This window comes from Schistocerca serialis, chromosome 3, assembly GCF_023864345.2.
Source record: "Schistocerca serialis cubense isolate TAMUIC-IGC-003099 chromosome 3, iqSchSeri2.2, whole genome shotgun sequence".
NCBI classification, from domain to species: domain Eukaryota; kingdom Metazoa; phylum Arthropoda; class Insecta; order Orthoptera; family Acrididae; genus Schistocerca; species Schistocerca serialis.
The window spans coordinates 54,226,695-54,247,232 of NC_064640.1; positions in this window are offsets into that span (position 1 = coordinate 54,226,695).

Consider the following 20,538-nt stretch of genomic DNA (forward strand, 5'->3'; position numbering starts at 1 on the left):
CAGTGTAGCGTACAGTACCGCCATTGTTATCGACTCTTGCATCGACCATCGTAATGTACAGGCTTTTGTTCGTTTTGGTTAGTGTCGATCAGTGTCGGTTAGACCATCAGTAAGAGAGCACTTCGAGTTCCTGCTGCTAATAAGGCGAGTACACCATTCGTTTGTTACATATTTTTACAAGCTTCAAACAGGAGTGACTTCAGTAATGGATAGGAACTGTGATTGCTGTGTACAAATGCGAGCTGAGATGGTAAACCTTCACTCACAGCTCCAGGCGGTGCTGGCTCCCGTCATACATCTTGGGGCTGCTGCCAAGGGGCATCACTGTGGGGGTGAGGGTCAGATGCGGAGATAAGAGGGACGTCGAACACGTCCCAAGTGTCCCCCGATCGGTCCACTGCTGTGGCATCCCTGGGTACTGCCTCCACTGAAGTTGACCCCTCACCTGTGGTCGAATTGGAGATCATTCCAAAGCAGCGAAAGACTTTCTGAGGGGCCTATCGTAGGGCCTCCCCAGTTCGTTTGACGAACAGGTTTCGGGCGTTATCTGTGGCTGACGAAGTCTCTAAGCCGGGTGTAGTCGTCCAATCTGTTCCAGAGGAAGCTTCTCGGCCTTCAAAGTCTGGGAATTTGCAGTGGATGTGTTTGCTGGTAGCTGATGCTCCAGCGTTAGGCGCGTAATGGGTCCTCTTAGTATTACGTCTGCCAAGGAAGGGAAGGAGTCATTCCGGATGTGCAAAGGGTGCTTCCGGATGCCATGAAGAGTATGGGGTGAAGCCAAATGCACGTGGTGGCTCATGTCGGTACCAATGACGTGTGTCTCGCTGGCGAGATTAAGACGGAGCTCACCACTGTAGCATCGTCGACAAAACCGATTGTGGACCTTTAGCGCAAAGCAGAGTGGACGGTCTGAATCAGAGGCTCAGGCGGTTCTGTGATCATGTAGGCTGTAGATTTCTTGACTTGCGTCGTCGGGTGGTGGGTTTCCGGGTTACGTTTAATGGGTCAGGAGTCCACTACACGCAGGAAAAGTTTGGAAATTTGTGGTAAGGGCTATGGGACCAAACTGCTGAGTTCATCGGTCCATAGGCTTACACACTACTGAATCTAACTTAAACTAACTTACCCTGAGAACAACACACACACCCACACCGGAGGGAGGATTGGAACCTCCGACGGGGGGAGCCACGCGAACCGTGACAAGGCCCGCGCGGCTCAGTTCACACAGGAAGCGGCTACAAGGGTAGCGGGGGCTGTGTGAAAAGGACTGGGCGGTTTTCTTGGTTAGAGGGTCTGAGGAAACCACAGATAGGGCTCCCGTCTAAAAGGAGGCAGGTAAAACACAGTAACGTAGTTGTAGCAACAATCGGTATTGTAATTGTAAATTGTCGTAGCTGTGCTGGGAAAGAACCAGAGTTCCAAGACCTGATAGATAGCACTGATCCTCAAATAGTCATAGGTACAGAAAGCTGGCTAAGGCCGTAAAAAAGTTCAGCCGAAATTTTTTCAAACGATCTAACAGTGTTCAGAAAGGATAGATTAAATACAGTTGGGGGAGGAGTATTTATTGGTGTCAGAAGTACACTCCTGGAAATTGAAATAAGAACACCGTGAATTCATTGTCCCAGGAAGGGGAAACTTTATTGACACATTCCTGGGGTCAGATACATCACATGATCACACTGACAGAACCACAGGCACATAGACACAGGCAACAGAGCATGCACAATGTCGGCACTAGTACAGTGTATATCCACCTTTCGCAGCAATGCAGGCTGCTATTCTCCCATGGAGACGATTGTAGAGATGCTGGATGTAGTCCTGTGGAACGGGTTGCCATGCCATTTCCACTTGGCGCCTCAGTTGGACCAGCGTTCGTGCTGGACGTGCAGACCGCGTGAGACGACGCTTCATCCAGTCCCAAACATGCTCAATGGGGGACAGATCCGGAGATCTTGCTGGCCAGGGTAGTTGACTTACACCTTCTAGAGCACGTTGGGTGGCACGGGATACATGCGGACGTGCATTGTCCTGTTGGAACAGCAAGTTCCCTTGCCGGTCTAGGAATGGTAGAACGATGGGTTCGATGACGGTTTGGATGTACCGTGCACTATTCAGTGTCCCCTCGACGATCACCAGTGGTGTACGGCCAGTGTAGGAGATCGCTTCCCACACCATGATGCCGGGTGTTGGCCCTGTGTGCCTCGGTCGTATGCAGTCCTGATTGTGGCGCTCACCTGCACGGCGCCAAACACGCATACGACCATCATTGGCACCAAGGCAGAAGCGACTCTCATCGCTGAAGACGACACGTCTCCATTCGTCCCTCCATTCACGCCTGTCGCGACACCACTGGAGGCGGGCTGCACGATGTTGGGGCGTGAGCGGAAGACGGCCTAACGGAGTGCGGGACCGTAGCCCAGCTTCATGGAGACAGTTGCGAATGGTCCTCGCCGATACCCCAGGAGCAACAGTGTCCCTAATTTGCTGGGAAGTGGCGGCGCGGTCCCCTACGGCACTGCGTAGGATCCTACGGTCTTGGCGTGCATCCGTGCGTCGCTGCGGTCCGGTTCCAGGTCGACGGGCACGTGCACCTTCCGCCGACCACTGGCGACAACATCGATGTACTGTGGAGACCTCACGCCCCACGTGTTGAGCAATTCGGCGGTACGTCCACCCGGCCTCCCGCATGCCCACTATACGCCCTCGCTCAAAGTCCGTCAACTGCACATACGGTTCACGTCCACGCTGTCGCGGCATGCTACCAGTGTTAATGACTGCGATGGAGCTCCGTATGCCACGGCAAACTGGCTGACACTGACGGCGGCGGTGCACAAATGCTGCGCAGCTAGCGCCATTCGACGGCCAACACCGCGGTTCCTGGTGTGTCTGCTGTGCCGTGCGTGTGATCATTGCTTGTACAGCCCTCTCGCAGTGTCCGGAGCAAGTATGGTGGGTCTGACACACCGGTGTCAATGTGTTCTTTTTTCCATTTCCAGGAGTGTAGTTTGCCTGTGAAATAGTATGGGCGGAGGTTAAACTTGACAATCGGTCTAAATCATTAATTGGATAGTTTTACCGACCTCCCCCCCCCCCCTGACTCAGAAGATATAGTTGCTGAACAGTTCAAAGAAAACTTGAGTCTCATTTGAAATAGGTACCTCACTTATACAATTATAGTCGGTGGTGACTTCAATCTACCCTCGATATGCAGGAAAAATTACACGTTTAAAGTCGGTGGCAGGCATAAAACGTCATCCGAAATTGTACTGAATGCTTTCTCAGAGAATTATTTTGAACAGTTAGTTCATGAGCCCACTCGAAGCGTGAATGGTTGAGAAAGCATACTTGACCTCTTAGCAACAAATAATCCTGGACGAATAGGGAGTATCATGACGAATACTGGGATAAGCGACCACAAGGCAGTTGCTGCTAGGCTGAATACCGTAGCTCCTACAACCATCAAAAAGAAACGCAAAGTACATGTATTTAAAAAAGCTGATAAAAATGCTCTTAACGCCTTATTAAGAGACAGTCTCCACTCCTTCCGATCTGATCACGTAAGCGTAGAAAAGACGTGGAATGATTTCAAAAAGATAGTATCGACTGCAATTGAGAGGTATATATCACATAAATTAATAACTGATGGCACTGATCTCCCATGGTACATAAAACCGGTCAGACTGCCTTTGCAGAAGCAACAAAAAATGCATGCCAAATTTAAAAGAACACAAAATCCCCTAGACTGGAAAAGTTTTGCAGAAATTCCAAATACAGCGCATACTTCAATGCCAGATGCTTTTAATAATTTCACAACAAAACTCTGTCTCGGAATCTGGCAGGAAACCCAAAAGTGCACCAGTGGCAAGACGCAGTCAGTACTTTCACTGCCCGATAACTACAATGCAGTCACAGATGACACTGACATTAAAGCAAAGTTATTAAACGCGGTTTTCCGAAACTGCTTCACGAAAGAAGACGAAGTAAATATTTCTGAATTCCAATCAAGAACAACTGCCAAGATGAGAAACATAGAAGGAGATATCCTCGGTGTAGCAAAGCAGCTTAAATCACTTAATGACGGTAAGGCTTCTGGTCCAGATTGTATACTTCTCAGGTTCCTTTCAGAGTATGCTGATACAAAAGCTCCATATTTATAAATTATATACAACCACTCGTTCACAGAAAGTTCCGTACCTCAAGACTGGAAAACTACTCAAGTCAAACCAGTACCCAAAAAAGGAAATAGGTGTAATCCGCTGAATTACAGGCCCGTATCATTAACGTCGATTTGCAGTAGGGTTTTGGAACATATACTGTCCTTGAACATTATGAATTTCCTCGAAGAAAACGAATTATTGGCACATAGTCAGCACGGATTCAGGAGACATCGTTCTTGTGAAACACAAGTAGATCTTTATACGCATGAAGTAATGAGTGGTATCGACAAGGGATGTCAAATTGATTCAATACGTTTAGATTCCCTGAAGGCTTTCGACTCCGTTCCTCACAAGCGTCTTCTAACCAAACTGCGTGCCTATGGAATAGCGCCTCAGTTGTGCGACTGGATTCGTGATTTTCTGTCAGAAAGGCACAGTTCGTAGTAATGGACGGAAAGTCATCGAGTAAAATAGAAGTAATATCCGGAGCTCCTCAAGGAAGTGGTATAGGCCCTCTATTGTTCCTGATCTATATTAACGATATAGGAGACAATCTGAGTAGCCATTTTAGATTGTTTGCTGATGATGCTGTCATTTACCGTCTTTTAAAGTCATCAGATGACCAAAACGAATTGCAAAATGATTTAGATAAGATATCTGTATGGTGAGAATAAAGAAAAGTGTGAAGTCATTCACATGATTACTAAAAGAAATCCGCTAAATTTCGATTACGCGATAAGTGACACAAATCTTAAGGCTGTAAATTCAACTAAATACTTAGGGATTACAATTACAAAGAAGCTAAATTTGAACTATCGCATAGATAATATTGCGGGTGGAGCAAACCAAAGACTGCGATTCATTAGCAGAAGGTGCAACAGATCTACTAAAGAGACTGCTTACACCACGCTTGTCCGCCCTATCCTGGAGTATTGCTTTGCGGTGTGGGATCCGCATCAGGTGTGACTGACGGATGACATTGAAAAAGTTCAAAGAAGGGCAGCTCGTTTTGTATTATCCCGAACTAGGGGAGCTAGTGCTACAGACATGATACGTGAATTGGAGTGGCAATCATTTTAACAAAGACGATTTTCGTTGCGACGGGAACTTCTCATGAAATTTCAATTACCAGTTTTCTCCTCCAATTGCTAAAACATTCTGTTGGCACCCACCTACATAGGGAGAAATGATCATCAAGATAAAATAAGAGAAATCAGGGCTCGCACAGGAAAATTTAATTGATAGTTTTTCTTTCGCGCCGTTGGAGAGTGGAACTGTAGAGAGACAGCTTGAAGAAGGTTCGTTGAACCCTTTGCTAGGCACTTTATTGTGAATAGCAGAGTAATCATGTAAATGTAGGTGTGGGCAGCAATCTGCGGTTGTTTACTCTGGTGTACGGTGGTGTCGAAGTTAAGTGACTGTAGGAAGATACAGATGACTTAAACAAAATTTTTAGTTGATATGATGAATGGTAGTCAGCTCTAAATGTGGGAAAATGTTAGTCAGTTCGGATGAGTAGGAAGATCAAACCCGTAATGTTCGGCCCCACCGTTAGAATTGTAAAGTTTGATACAGTCGAGTCGTTTAAATATCTGGCCGTAACGTTGCAAAGCTATATGAAATGGGACTAGCATGTGGGGACGATGGAAGGAAAGGCGACTGGTCGATTTATTGAGAGTTCTTGGAAAGTGTGGTTCGTCTGTAAAGGAGACCACATATAGGACAGAGGTGTGACATATTGTTGAATACTGCTCAAGTGTCGGGGATGTGTACCAGGTTGGACTGAAGGAGAACATCGAAGCAGTTTACAGATGGACTGCTAGATTTGTTACGGTTAGTTTCGAACAACACGCAAGTGTTAAGGACGTGCTTTGGGAACTCAAATGGGAATCCCTGGAGGGAAGGCGTCGTTGTTTTCGAGGAACACTACTTAAAAATTTAGAGAACCTGCATTTGAAGCTGACTGCCGAAATATTCAACTGCCGCCAATATACACTGCGTGTAGGGACCATAAAGATAAAATACGAGAAAAGAGGGCGTATACAGAGGCATGTAGACAGTCGTTTCTCCCTCGCTCTGTTTGCGAGTGGAACGGGAAAGGAAATGGCAAAGTACCCTTCGCCACGCACCGTACGGTGGCTTGCGTATTGTCTATGTGGATAAAGGTAATTCACCCTGCACACAGATTTATATGTCAAATCACAAGACCAGGCGTGAATTGGTATCCACGTTACATATGAGTATTTTATAATGTGGCCAGATATTCACCTACAAGGAAATTTTACGTACTTCTTGGCTAAAGAAAACGGTATTACCAGACTGGAGGCTACAATATACGGCTGCAGAATGGATCGTGTGTTTAACTTGGTGAAAGACTGTTTAAATGTATTAAACACTAAAGAAAAGGATTTAAAATGTGCTCCTCTCTATTTTGTGGCAGTTGCTTCCCTGTGGCGTCAGTTACCGAATGATTTACGCAAACAGCACCTACGTGATGATTAAAAATGTTCTACAGTACGTCTACAGGAGTAATAAGAATAAATGAAAATTGACTGGTGTACAAGCTAGTTTTCCAGACTCGCAAGACCGAGAAAAGCTTATAAACTGTGTTCTCTTTGCATTCAGTTATATTATGTACCGAGATTCTTTGCACTGACTGCAAGAAAGATGCAGTAAATGTTATACAGAAGCGCAGTATTAAAGCAGGAATAACATACTTCTTTCAATCTAACATACTGTCCTCGACAATACCATAAAATATAGCTATTGCCAAATGATAACTGCTTGCTACCAACAATGTTATTTCACGAGGCTTAAGAAAAAGAGTATATGTGTCACACAGACTTAAACCACTTCAGTGTAGTTAATGTGTTATGCACACAAAAAGAAAACTAGAGTTCGAAATCAGTGAAGTCAAAAATCATAACTGTTGTATATCGTTAACACAACAGCCATAAAGGAAGAATATAATGTGCATTCGCAAATACAAGACGTAAATGCAGCTGTGCAAGCTAGGTTTACATGTGGCTTTAAAAAATGTGTGTGGAGAAATCTGACTATGACTGGGGAATACAAAGTATGACCATTTACTGTAAACACCAGTGGTAAATGTTCATACGTCATACGTCATAGTGAGGCAGCAGTACCTGGCCGCGACACAAGCAGCAACAGGGAAGGACCGAGTTTGTGACTTTTACGAATTCCTAACCAAGAACGAATTTTATATCATCTGTGTGCTGTCATAGTTTAGTTGAAAGTCCCCTGCGGAAATATTGACCCATGCTGCCTCTATAGCCATCCATAAATGCGGAAGTGTTGCCGATGCAGGATTTTGTGTACGAACAGACCTCTCTATTATGTCCCTTAAATGTTCAATGCGATTCATGTCGGACAGTTTGGGTGGTCAAACCATTTGTTCGAATTTTTCAGAATATTCTTCAAACCAGTCGTGAACAATTGTGACCCAGTGACTTGGCGCACTGTCATCCATAAAATTCCATTGTTGTTTGGGAACATGCAAATGATCTCCAAGTAGACGAACATTCAGAGGACCCAGTCCATTCCATGTAAACACCGCCTACACTATTATGGAGCCACCGTCATCTTGCACAGTGCCTTGTTTACAACTTTGGTCCATGACTTTGTAGGGTCTGCGCCATACTCGAATCCTACCATCAGCACTTGCCAGCAGAAATCGGGACTCATCCTACTAGGGATTCATCCGACTAGGCCACGGGTCCCAACCGATGTGTTCACGAGCCCAGGAGAGGCGCTGCAGGCTATGTCGTGCAGTTAGCAAAGACACTCGCGCTGGTCGTCTGCTTTCATAGTCCATTAACGCCAAATTTCGGCACACCGTCCCAACTGACTTCTGCGGTTATTTCCCGCAGTGTTGCTTAAGTGTTGCCACTGAGAACTCTACGCAAGCGCCACTGCACTCAGTTGTTAAGTGAAGGCCATTGGCCACTGCATTGTCGGTGATGAGAGGTAATGAAACTGGACCTTCGCCTTTCGCGGGCAAGTGCTCCACCGACTGAGCTACCCAAGCACGACTCACGCCTCGTTCTCACAGCTTTAATTCTGCCAGTACCTCGTCTCCTACCTTCAAAATTTCACAGAAGCTCTCCTGCGAACCTTGCAGAACTAGCACTCCTGGAAGAAAGAATATTGTGGAGACATGGCTTAGCCACAGCCTGGGGGATGTTTCTATAGCGAAATTTTCACTCTACAGCGGAGTGTGCGCTGATATCAAACTTCCTGGCAGATTAAAACTGTGTGTCGGGCCGAGACTCGAACTTGGGACCTTTGCCTTTCGCGGGCAAGTGCTCTGCCGACTGAGCTACCCAAGCACGACTCACGCCCCGTCCTCACAGCTTTAATTCCGCCAGTACTGTACCTACCGTTAGGTAGTCTGCAGTCAGTTGTGTGGTTCGAGCCGTGTTGTAGGCTACGTTACTTTTCGTCGTGTTTCTGTGGGTTATTGAACAATACTGTCGTCCGTGGGGACGTATCATGGTGTTTCACCTTCTTCTAAACGCGGATTCACAATTTATGTTTACTGTTATTGCACTGTTTGTACGTACTGTATAAATGGTGTAGCATATTTACATTTTCTCTCTGCTATCACTTGTTAGCAATGGAACCCTACTACTCAAGAAGTGAAATGGCGGATATGATGTTCTGCTATGGATTATGGACATAGCCTGCGAGCCCATGTCCTCTATTCTGAAAAGTATCCACAGCGTAGAGTGCCCTCTGATCAGTTGTTCGGCAGACTTTTCCAGCGTATGAGCGACTCAAGTACCCTTGCACCTCTGAAGACTGACAGTGGAAAAACCTGCACAGTCCGCATGCCTGACTTGGAGGAGCTTGGGACCAGTGTGCGACTATTAGCAGCAGCAGAAGGCGTGTCTCACTCTCTTATCTGAAGGGGGGGGGGGGGGGGGCGGGGGAGGTACTTCATGAACAATCTCTGTAGCCATACCATCTATAGAGTGCTCATGCCCTAAGACCACCGGATCGCCAAGGCAGACGGCGGTTCTGTGAATGGCTGTTGCAGTACCGCAGATCCACTGTTCACATGCAAGATATTATTTACCGACGAGGCGGGGTTCAGAAGACATGGTGTTTTGACCTTCCGTAACCAGCATGTACACTATGTGATCAAAAGTATCCGGACACTCCCAAAAACATACGTTGTTTCACATTAGTTCCATTGTGCTGGCACCTACTGCCAGGTACTCCATATCAGCGACCTCAGTAGTAACTAGAAATCGTGAGAGAGCAGAAAGGGGCGCTCCGTGGAACTCACTGACCTCGAACGTGGTCAGGTGATTTGGTGTCACTTTTGCTATACGTCTGTACGCAAGATTTCCACGCTCCTAAACATCCCTAGGTCCACTGTTTCCGATGTATAGCAAAGTGGAGACGTGAAGGAACACGTACAGAACAAAAGCGTATAGGCCGACCTCGTCTGTTGACGGACAGAGACTGTCGACGGTTGAAGAGGGTAGTAATTATTAATAGGCAGACATATATCCAGACCATAACACAGGAATTCCAAACTACATCAGGATCCACTGCAAGTACTATGACAGTTAGGCTGGAGGTGAGTAAAGTTGGATTTCATGGTCGAGCGGCTGCTCATAAGCCGCACATCACGCCGGTAAATGCCCAACGAGGCCTCGCTTGGTGTAAGGAACGTAAACATTGGACAACTGAACAGTGGAAAAACGTTATGAGGTGTGACGAATCACGGTACACAATATGGCGATCCGATGGCGCCGGCCGGGGTGGCCGAGAGGTTCTAAGCGCTACAGTCTGGAACCGCGCGACCACTACGGTCGCAGGTTCGAATCCTGCCTCGGGCATGGATGTGTGTGATGTCCTTAGGTTAGCTAGGTTTAAGTAGTTCTAAGTTCTAGGGGACTGATGACCTCAGAAGTTAAGTCCCATAGTGCTCAGAACCATTTGAACTTTTTGATCCGATGGAAGGTTGGGGTATGGTGAACGCCCGGTGAACGTTACCCGCCAGCGTGTGTAGTGCCCACCGTAAAATTCGGAGGCGGTGGTGTTATGGTGTGATCGTGTTTTGCATGGAGGGGGCTTGCACCCTTTGTTGCTTTGCATGCACTATCACAGCATAAGCTAACATTGATGTTTTAAGTACCTTCCCGCTTCCCACTGTTGAAGAGCAATTCGGGGATGGCGATTGCATCTTTCAACACCATCGAGTACCTGTCCCTAATGCACGGCCTCTGGCGGAATGGTTGCATGACAATAACATCCCTGTAATGTACTGGGCTGCGCAGAGTCCTGACCTGAATCCTATAGAACATCTTTGGGATGTTTTGGAACGCCGACCGACATGCCCCAAGAAACCTTCCAGCACCTGACTGAACGTATGCCTGCGAGAGTGGAAGCTGTGATCAAGGCTAAGGGTGGGCCCACACCATATTGAATTCCAGCATTATCGATAGAGGGCGCCAAGAACTCGTAAGTCATTTTCAACCAGGTTTCCGGATACTTTTGATCACGTCGTGTATGGGCAGATGTAAATCCCAAACAAGTCAGGAAAGAGGGCATCAACACTTATTCTCAATGAACGTATGGAGACACGTACTTGGCAACAGATTAAGACGTGCTATCACAAAGGTTAACTGGGGCGCATTATCTAAACTTCCTCATTAATGTATTGCCAGCCTTGCTGGAGGCTGCAGCAACGATTACAAATGTGGTCCAGGCATGATGGCGCACCAGCACAATTTCGTTACAATGTGCGTGAACATCTGACGCAGAGCCGCGCGGGATTACCCGAGCGGGCTCAGGCGCTGCAGTCATGGACTGTGCTGCTGGTCCCGACAGAGGTTCGAGTCCTCCCTCGGGAGTGGGTGAGTGTGGATAATTTAGGTTAAATAGTGTGTAAGCTTAGGGATTGATTACCTTAGCAGTTAAATCCCATAAGATTTCACACACATTTTGAACATCTGACGCAGACATTTCAGGAGCGCTGGATTGGTGTGGGCGGTTGGGGAGCGGAGGGGGGGGGGGGGGCACACCTCAGACCTCAGTCCCCTAGACTTTCGGTTATGGGGAAAATTTAAGGGGATGGTCTACGCGACGCCAATCAACGATGTGCGGACATTATAGGGGCGCGTTTTCAATGCGTGCAAGCACATACAACAACAACTGGGTATACTTCAAAGGGTGCGACATTCCTTACACCAGAGGGCAGAAGGGTGCATTGTCTCGAGTGGGGACGACGCTGAACACTTCCTGTAATCATGTGTTCATTGCAGAAAGTATGCATTCCTGGATCAATGTTTACTGGACTTATTTTTCTTGTTTCGATGAGTACTATCATTTCTCAAAATATTCGACACTTTTTTCTGAACACTCTGTATATCATTGACTACATTTTCCTCATTTGTCATCAGTACTAATAATTACATTACAACTGTCTTGGCGCTATATGCTTTGACATGCTCACGTTTTGAGAGACCTCACACTACTTGTTGATTAGTTTATCGATAGCTGTAAATATATAGGTTTCGGTATAGCGATTAAAGATTGCCTTGCCCGCTTCTCGTGGTCGTGCGGTAGCGTTCTCGCTTCCCGCGCACGGGTTCCCGGGTTCAATTCCCGGCGGGGTCAGGGATTTTCTCTGCCTCGTGATGGCTGGGTGTTGTGTGCTGTCCTTAGGTTAGTTAGGTTTAAGTAGTTCTAAGTTCTAGGGGACTTATGACCACAGCAGTTGAGTCCCATAGTGCTCAGAGCCATTTGAACCATTTTTTTTTTTTTTTGATTAAAGATTGTGTCCATTATTAATTTAGCCGCTCGAGTGCGCTCGAGTGATTAAACAATTTTTATAGGAATTTATACTGTTCCATTTGTGTTCTAGGTGGCTTGTGCTCACTGTGAAGTGCTGTGGCGGTCTATTGATTCATGAACCCCTTGTGGAATACACACGCATCACTCAGCAGGAAGCAGCGCATGGCTGTCACGTGCCCGACGACAGCACACTCTGTGTCTCAAAGGCAAAGTAGCGAGCAGTGTGCCCATATCGTGACGGCCGAAGTGGCCATGCGGTTAAAGGCGCTGTTGTCTGGAACCGCAAGACCGCTACGGTCGCAGGTTCGAATCCTGCCTCGGGCATGGATGTTTGTGATGTCCTTAGGTTAGTTAGATTTAACTAGTTCTAAGTTCTAGGGGACTAATGACCTCAGCAGTTGAGTCCCATAGTGCTCAGAGCCATTTGAACCATTTGCCCATATCGTGATTTATGTTCACCATCTGTGCTGTGTATACATGGTGTAATTTTTGTGTATGTGTAAGCATAAAATATTAACATATTACGCTAGTGATACACCAATGCACACGCCACAATTACGCTAAGTGCTTGTGTTTCTCTGTCTCTGTCTCTGTCTCTCTCTCTCTCTCTCTCTCTCTCTCTCTCTCTCTGTGTGTGTGTGTGTGTGTGTGTGTGTGTGTGTGTGTGTGTGTGTGTTTGTGTATGGGATACATTTACTTACAATCGGCAATTACAGTAATAGCCAACCTTTGTGTCGTTGTATATATTCCTACTGATTGCCTTACAATCTACGTAAACTTATGTAGAAGGCCCCTGCTGTGAACACTTTCATGTTACTCATAGCACTGTGAACTATTGCATATGTTGCCATGGTTTAGGCGATAGTAGTTCTACTACTGCAGTGATAATAATGTTGATAATAATAATAATAATAGGAATAGATAATAATAATAGAATAATAGGAATAGATAATACAAATATTAAAGAAGAACTAAAAGAAAAATAGAGACAAAGACTAACAAAAATACTGAAAACAGAATTGACAACAAGAAACAAGACAAAAGCTATAAATACGTATGCTATACCAATATTGACCTACTAATTTGGAATAGTGAAATGGAGTAACACAGACCTAGAAGCACTCAATACACTTACACGATCACAATGCCACAAATATAGAATACATCACATACATTCAGCAACAGAAAGATTCACATTAAGCAGAAAGGAAGGAGGAAGGGGATTTATCGACATAGAAAACCTACATTATGGACAGATAGACAATTTAAGAAAATTCTTTCTAGATCGAGCAGAAACTAACAAAATACACAAAGCAATTACTCATATAAATACATCGGCTACACCACTGCAACTTCATAACCACTTCTACAACCCTTTAGATCACATAACATCAACAAATACGATGAAAGTAAATTGGAAAAAAAAACACTACATGGCAAACACCCGTATTGTCTAACACAGCCACACATCGATCAAGACGCATCCAACTCATGGCTAAGAAAAGGCAATATACACAGTGAGACGGAAGGATTCATGATTGCAATACAGGATCAAACAATAAACACCAGATATCACAGCAAGCATATTATTAAAGATCCCAATACCACAACAGATAAATGCAGACTTTGCAAACAACAAATAGAAACAGTAGATCACATAACAAGCGTATGTACAATACTGGCAAATACAGAATACCCCAGAAGACATGACATTGTAGCAAAACTAATACATCAACAACTTGCCATACAACATAAACTAATAAAACAACATGTTCCCACATACAAGTATGCACCACAAAATGTACTGGAGAATGATGAATACAAATTATACTGGAACAGAACCATTATAACAGATAAAACAACACCACAGAACAAACCTGACATCATACTCACCAATAAAAAGAAGAAATCAACACAACTAATCGAAATATCCATACCCAATACAACAAATATACAGAAGAAAACAGGAGAAAAAATTGAAAAATACATCCAACTGGCTGAGGAAGTCAAGTACATGTGGCATTAAGATAAAGTTGACACTATACCAATTATACTATCTACTACAGGAGTCATACCACACAATATCCACCAGTACATCAACGCAATACAGCTTCATCCAAACTTACACTCCTGGAAATGGAAAAAAGAACACATTGACACCGGTGTGTCAGACCCACCATACTTGCTCCGGACACTGCGAGAGGGCTGTACAAGCAATGATCACACGCACGGCACAGCGGACACACCAGGAACCGCGGTGTTGGCCGTCGAATGGCGCTAGCTGCGCAGCATTTGTGCACCGCCGCCGTCAGTGTCAGCCAGTTTGCCGTGGCATACGGAGCTCCATCGCAGTCATTAACACTGGTAGCATGCCGCGACAGCGTGGACGTGAACCGTATGTGCAGTTGACGGACTTTGAGCGAGGGCGTATAGTGGGCATGCGGGGGGCCAGGTGGACGTACCGCAGAATTGCTCAACACGTGGGGCGTGAGGTCTCCACAATACATCGATGTTGTCGCCAGTGGTCGGCGGAAGGTGCACGTGCCCGTCGACCTGGGACCGGACCGCAGCGACGCACGGATGCACGCCAAGACCGTAGGATCCTACGCAGTGCCGTAGGGGACCGCACCGCCACTTCCCAGCTAATTAGGGACACTGTTGCTCCTCGGGTATCGGCGAGGACCATTCGCAACCGTCTCCATGAAGCTGGGCTACGGTCCCGCACACCGTTAGGCCGTCTGCCGCTCACGCCCCAACATCGTGCAGCCCGCCTCCAGTGGTGTCGCGACAGGCGTGAATGGAGGGACGAATGGAGACGTGTCGTCTTCAGCGATGAGAGTCGCTTCTGCCTTGGTGCCAATGATGGTCGTATGCGTGTTTGGCGCCGTGCAGGTGAGCGCCACAATCAGGACTGCATACGACCGAGGCACACAGGGCCAACACCCGGCATCATGGTGTGGGGAGCGATCCCCTACACTGGCCGTACAGCACTGGTGATCGTCGAGGGGACACTGAATAGTGCACGGTACATCCAAACCGTCATCGAACCCATCGTTCTACCATTCCTAGACCGGCAGGGGAACTTGCTGTTACAACAGGACAATGCACGTCCGCATGTATCCCGTGCCACCCAACGTGCTCTAGAAGGTGCTCTAGAAGAAGCACGAACGCTGGTCCAACTGAGGCGCCAGGTGGAAATGGCATGGCAAGCCGTTCCACAGGACTACATCCAGCATCTCTACGATCGTCTCCATGGGAGAATAGCAGCCTGCATTGCTGCGAAAGGTGGATATACACTGTACTAGTGCCGACATTGTGCATGCTCTGTTGCCTGTGTCTATGTGCCTGTGGTTCTGTCAGTGTGATCATGTGATGTATCTGACCCCAGGAATGTGTCAATAAAGTTTCCCCTTCCTGGGACAATGAATTCACGGTGTTCTTATTTCAGTTTCCAGGAGTGTATATATACAACTACAGAAATCTGTAATTATTGATACATGTTCAATTACCCGAAAGTTCCTAAATGCAATGTAACATATACCGTACAGTTAAAAGGAAATCACGCTTGATCAAGGTCCGCGTCACATTCCATTTTTAATCAGACCTAAGGTCTGAGAAAGGAAAGAAGATACTAATAATAATAATAATAATAATAACGAAATCCTAATCGTACCAAAACACACACACACACACACATAATAGTAATATCTTAGTGAACAACGATACGCTTAGTGATAGGTATTTAGAGCACAACTCACAACTGCTTCTTACATGGTGGAGTACTCGTTATACATTTTAGAATGCGTATAAAATTCCAGCAAATGCATGTGTGCAATTATGCAGCTGTGAAGCCACCCACATGAGCAGTAAAACTAATTCTCTAAATTTCGGTTACATGATAAATCACACGTATCTAGAGCCTGTAAACTCAACTAAATACTTGGGGATTACGATTACGAATAACTTGAATTTGAACGATTACATAGATAACGTGGGGAAAACAAACTAAACACTGCTATTTATTGGCGAACACATAGAAAATGTAAGAGGTTTACTAAAGAGATTGCTTACACTATGCTTGACTGCCATTTTGTGGAGTACTGCTGCGTGGTGTGGTATCTGCATCAGACAGCATTGACGGATGACACCGAAAAAGTTAAAGAAGTGCAGTTCGTTCTGTATTATCGAGAAATGGAGAGAGAGTGCTCAGATGTGATACACGAATTGCGGTGGCAGTCATTAAAACAAAGGCGTTTTCCACTGTGGCAGGACGTTCTCACGAAATTTCAATCATCAACTTTATCCTCAGAGCGTAAAAATATTTTATTGGTGCCAAGCTACAAGAGAGAAATGTTCATCATAATAAAATAAGAGAAATGAGAGCTCGCACGCAAAGATACAGGTACTCATTTTCCCCGCGTGCTGTTAGAGAGTGGAACGGTAGAAAAGTAGTTGAATGGTGGTTCGATTAACTCTCTGCCAGGAACTTAATTGTGAATTGCAGCGTAATCATGTAGATGTACATATAGATGTAGATGTAGACGTTGTGTTGGGGGAACCAATTAGACAATAAATATTTTTGCCTTTCTGTTGCATTGCCGTTATACACTGATAAGCCAAAACATCGTGACCACTGCTCGCCGTAACGTTGGATGCCGCAAATGGGGAAATCCATTGAGATAAGAGACTTTGACAAAGGGCAGATTATTATCATGCAGAGCCTGTGAACGAGCATCTCGGAAACGGCGAAGTTGGTCGAATGTTCACATGCTATTGTCTTCAATATCTACGGAAAGAGGCAGAAGGACAGTGAAACTACCACTAGGAGATAAATGGTTGGACGTCCACGACTCTTGACAGAACGTGGGGTTTTGAGGCTTGTTGCTCTGTAAAGTAGGATATATGGTGATGTGATCTGTGGCATCTCTTCCAAAAGAGCACAATGCTGGTGCACGCACAAGTGTTTCGGAGCACAACTTTCATCGTACATTGTCGAACATAGAGCTCCCCGGAAGACCGCCCCTACGAGTTCACATGTTGCCCCAGCATCATCGTTAATTTCTACTGCAGTGGGCACGGGACCACCGGGATTCGACTGTCGATCAATGGAAACGGGTCGGCTGTTTGTGTGAATCACATTTTTTGCTTCATTATGTGGATGGTCGTCTCCATAAACGCCGTCATCGATGTGAACGGCGGCTCGAAACATGCAGCGTGCCAAGGACGCAGGCTGGTGGGAGCTATTTTATACTATGGCAGACATCCTCCTGCGTTTGCAGACAACTACAAAGGCCAGCGAATGGTGAGCAGTTTGGAGCGCGTAACGTGTTACGCCTCAGAAGGGCATGACTTTCTGAAAGAAACCCTCACTGGTGATGAGTCGTGGGCATACCACTACACGGCCGAAACCAACCATGCCTCTGTGGGTTGGAAACAACCTGGTTTCCCAGTACGAAAGAAATTCAAATTCACTCATCATGCTAGGAAAATCCTTGCAAAATCCTTGCCATAGTATTGTAGGTTATGCACGATGTGTTATTGGTGGCTTTTGCTGAACACGAGACCACTATGAGTGCTGCAGCCTACATTAAAACTTTGCTTAAGCTGCGTTGCCCCCTCGTGACAAACTCAACAACATTAATGCTGACGGTGTCAAACTTCTTCATGACAATGCATGCCCCTATGCTGGTGCTCCTGTTTATGAGAAAATCTCCAGATATGGGTGGAAGGTGCTCCAGCATCGCCGGCCGCTTGTGGCCGAGCGGTTCTAGGCGCTTCAGTCTGGAACCGCGCGACCGCTACGGTCGCAGGTTCGAATCCTACCTCGGGCATGGATGTGTGTGATGTCCTTAAGTTAGTTAGGTTTAAGTAGTTCTAAGTTCTAGGGGACTGATGACCTGAGATGTTAAGTCCCATAGTGCTCGGAGTCATTTGAACCATTTGCTCCAGCATCCACCATACACTCCGGACTTTGCACTCTCGGACTTTCATCTGCCTGGTTCTTTGAAGAAACTCCTTGCTGGCGAACACTTTGCGGCAGATGCTAGAGTGAAATCAGCTGTCTGCAGATGGCTGTACTTTAACTAAATGTACTTCTACGAACAGAGCGTATTGAAACTGGTACCACGATAGGAGAAGTATGTTGAGATTGTTGGTGACAATGTAGGAATGTAGGTAAAAGACGTAACCTCGTTTGTGATTTTCTTTGTTTGTTACCTATTAAGCTTTTTGGTAGTAAAATTATTGTGCGTTGCTTTCCGATCTTCCCTCGCTTAAACTTGAAATTGCTCAAAGGATAGTGGACCGAACTTGCAGGCCATTGATGCCCCAGGAGCCGCAACGCAATTGGCAGTCAGAACGATGATATCGACGCACATACGTAGCGCCATTGGCCAGAGAGTTGATGGAAACAGTTAGGGACAGGGAGTTCCGGGAATGATGCCACTGGCTGAGCTCTGGATGCTGGTTTAGTGATTCAGGAAAAACTGATACAGATGTCATCAATTCCTGGAATGCAGAAGCTCATGTGAAATTATCGCCAGAGTTTCCAGTGACCCTCTACTCACGACACGCAGAATTCTTCTCTGTGTTTCAGAGGTACGGCCACGAAAGTCAAAAACAGTTTTTTTCTGGTAAAGACTGGTTCCATTGGTGACTGATTTAGTATTCGGACTCCTTCATTCCTCCGCATGGGGCTCACTTGATCAATTACAGCCTGCAAGATATACACTTTTCTGAGTCAATGGTTAGAGTACCATATGGACTTGTATATCACTGAACAACGTGTTGCATTAGGCCAGCGTCACGCGTGACTATTTCAAAGTTGAAATTCGTTTCTCTTTGGGAGAGAAGAATGTTTTTTCAAGAATAATCTCACTAATCAAGGCCAAGCACAATAACACAGCGTTGGCCTTTCGTGATGACCATGCCCCGCAATAAAGGACAAGAGGTACTCTGGCATCGGTTGTTCTACTTTTGCAAAGATCTCATATTTAAAATGACATAGCTAAAAATTACAGAGCACCTTCGTCTGTGTATTCCATCATATTAACGACGTATTGTCCTGTGTACTGTATCAGATTTAATTAAATTTTATCATTCCGTAAATAGCATCACAAACTTTCGTCCAGTTGCTAGTCTATCACTTTCTGTGGACCGTAGGACACCACACCTAATCCGACTCACAGGAAACGCTTCTGAAATTCTAGAATCCACCTACAGGTGCGGGGTTAGAATAGGCCCAAGGTACTCCTGCCTGTCGTCTAAGAGGCGACTAAAAGGAGTATCACATATTTCGGCCTTTGTGATGGTCCCCTCTAGGGTGTGACCTCCATTCTTCGAAATTTTCCCGAAGAGCGAGCCAATTGGGGAAGGGCGCCTTACATGGCGCATCGTGTCCATCTTCTGCTGAGACATCTCGCATCCTTCGTCGACGTGGATTTGCATTTCCGTTCATTCTACAGCTGTTAGGTCAGGTCACCCTCCTGGGTGCGTTTTGGTTCAAATGGTTCAAGTGGCTCTGAGCACTATGGGACTTAACTTCTGAGGTCATCAGTCCCCTAGAACTTAGAACTACTTAAACCTAACTAACCTAAGGACATCACACATATCCATACCTGAGGCAGGATTCGAACCTGTGACCATAGTGGTCGCGCGGTTGCAGACTGTAGCGCCTAGAACCACTCGGCCACTCCGGCCAACCGAAGGTGCGTTTTCCTCCATCGACTGTGCAGTATCACTTTCTGCGCTGACGACATGATGGACGTCTTTGGTGGTTTGCACCTGATATCCAGCACGGTAGCCAGTCCGTTGTGGTGGCGCCGCCATGTACCCTGTTGGTTGTAGCCCCCTGACAACACAGGGATCTCTCTGCTGATGCCTGCGCCGTTAACTCCCCACGTATGCTAAGTAGTAGATGCCCGTCACCTTGGGGTATCGGGACTACCCGCAATGGGGATCCTGCCAGGTGGCCTTTGCTGCAGCTCGGCGGCGCTCGTGGGGAGGGACCCTGGTCAGAGTGGGTGGCATCAGGGCGGATGACACGCCTTGAAGCGCAGTACGTCATCTCTTGCTGATGGCTGCCTCTAAGCGATCGAGGTTTAACTTCAGTGCTAAGACATACGACCCAAAATCGGTCCCCTCCCTGGCCACACCATGGGAGGACAGCCAGGCTAAGAATGGCAGCGAAGCTTATTCGCCCCGGTACCTCGCATGTACGAGAGCTGATGGAGAATCTTTCATGTCAATGAAGTCTCAGTTTTTTGTGGAACATTTAGAGCTCAAGTTTGTGGAGGTCAGTCATGACAAAAACAGCATTCTCTGCCCTGTTATGCGCATTACTCGCCCGTGACAAGCTGGGGGATGTTTCTGTTTCCATCACATCCCATAAGAACTTAAATATGGTCCTGGGTATTACATTCGACAGGGATCATCTTTTACGGTCTTATGACGAACTGCGCGCCAACTTAGAGCGACAAGGTGTTCATTTCGTCCAGCACGTCCATTGGGCTCTGATGAATAATGAGGTTGTCACTGGTGTCTTCATCTT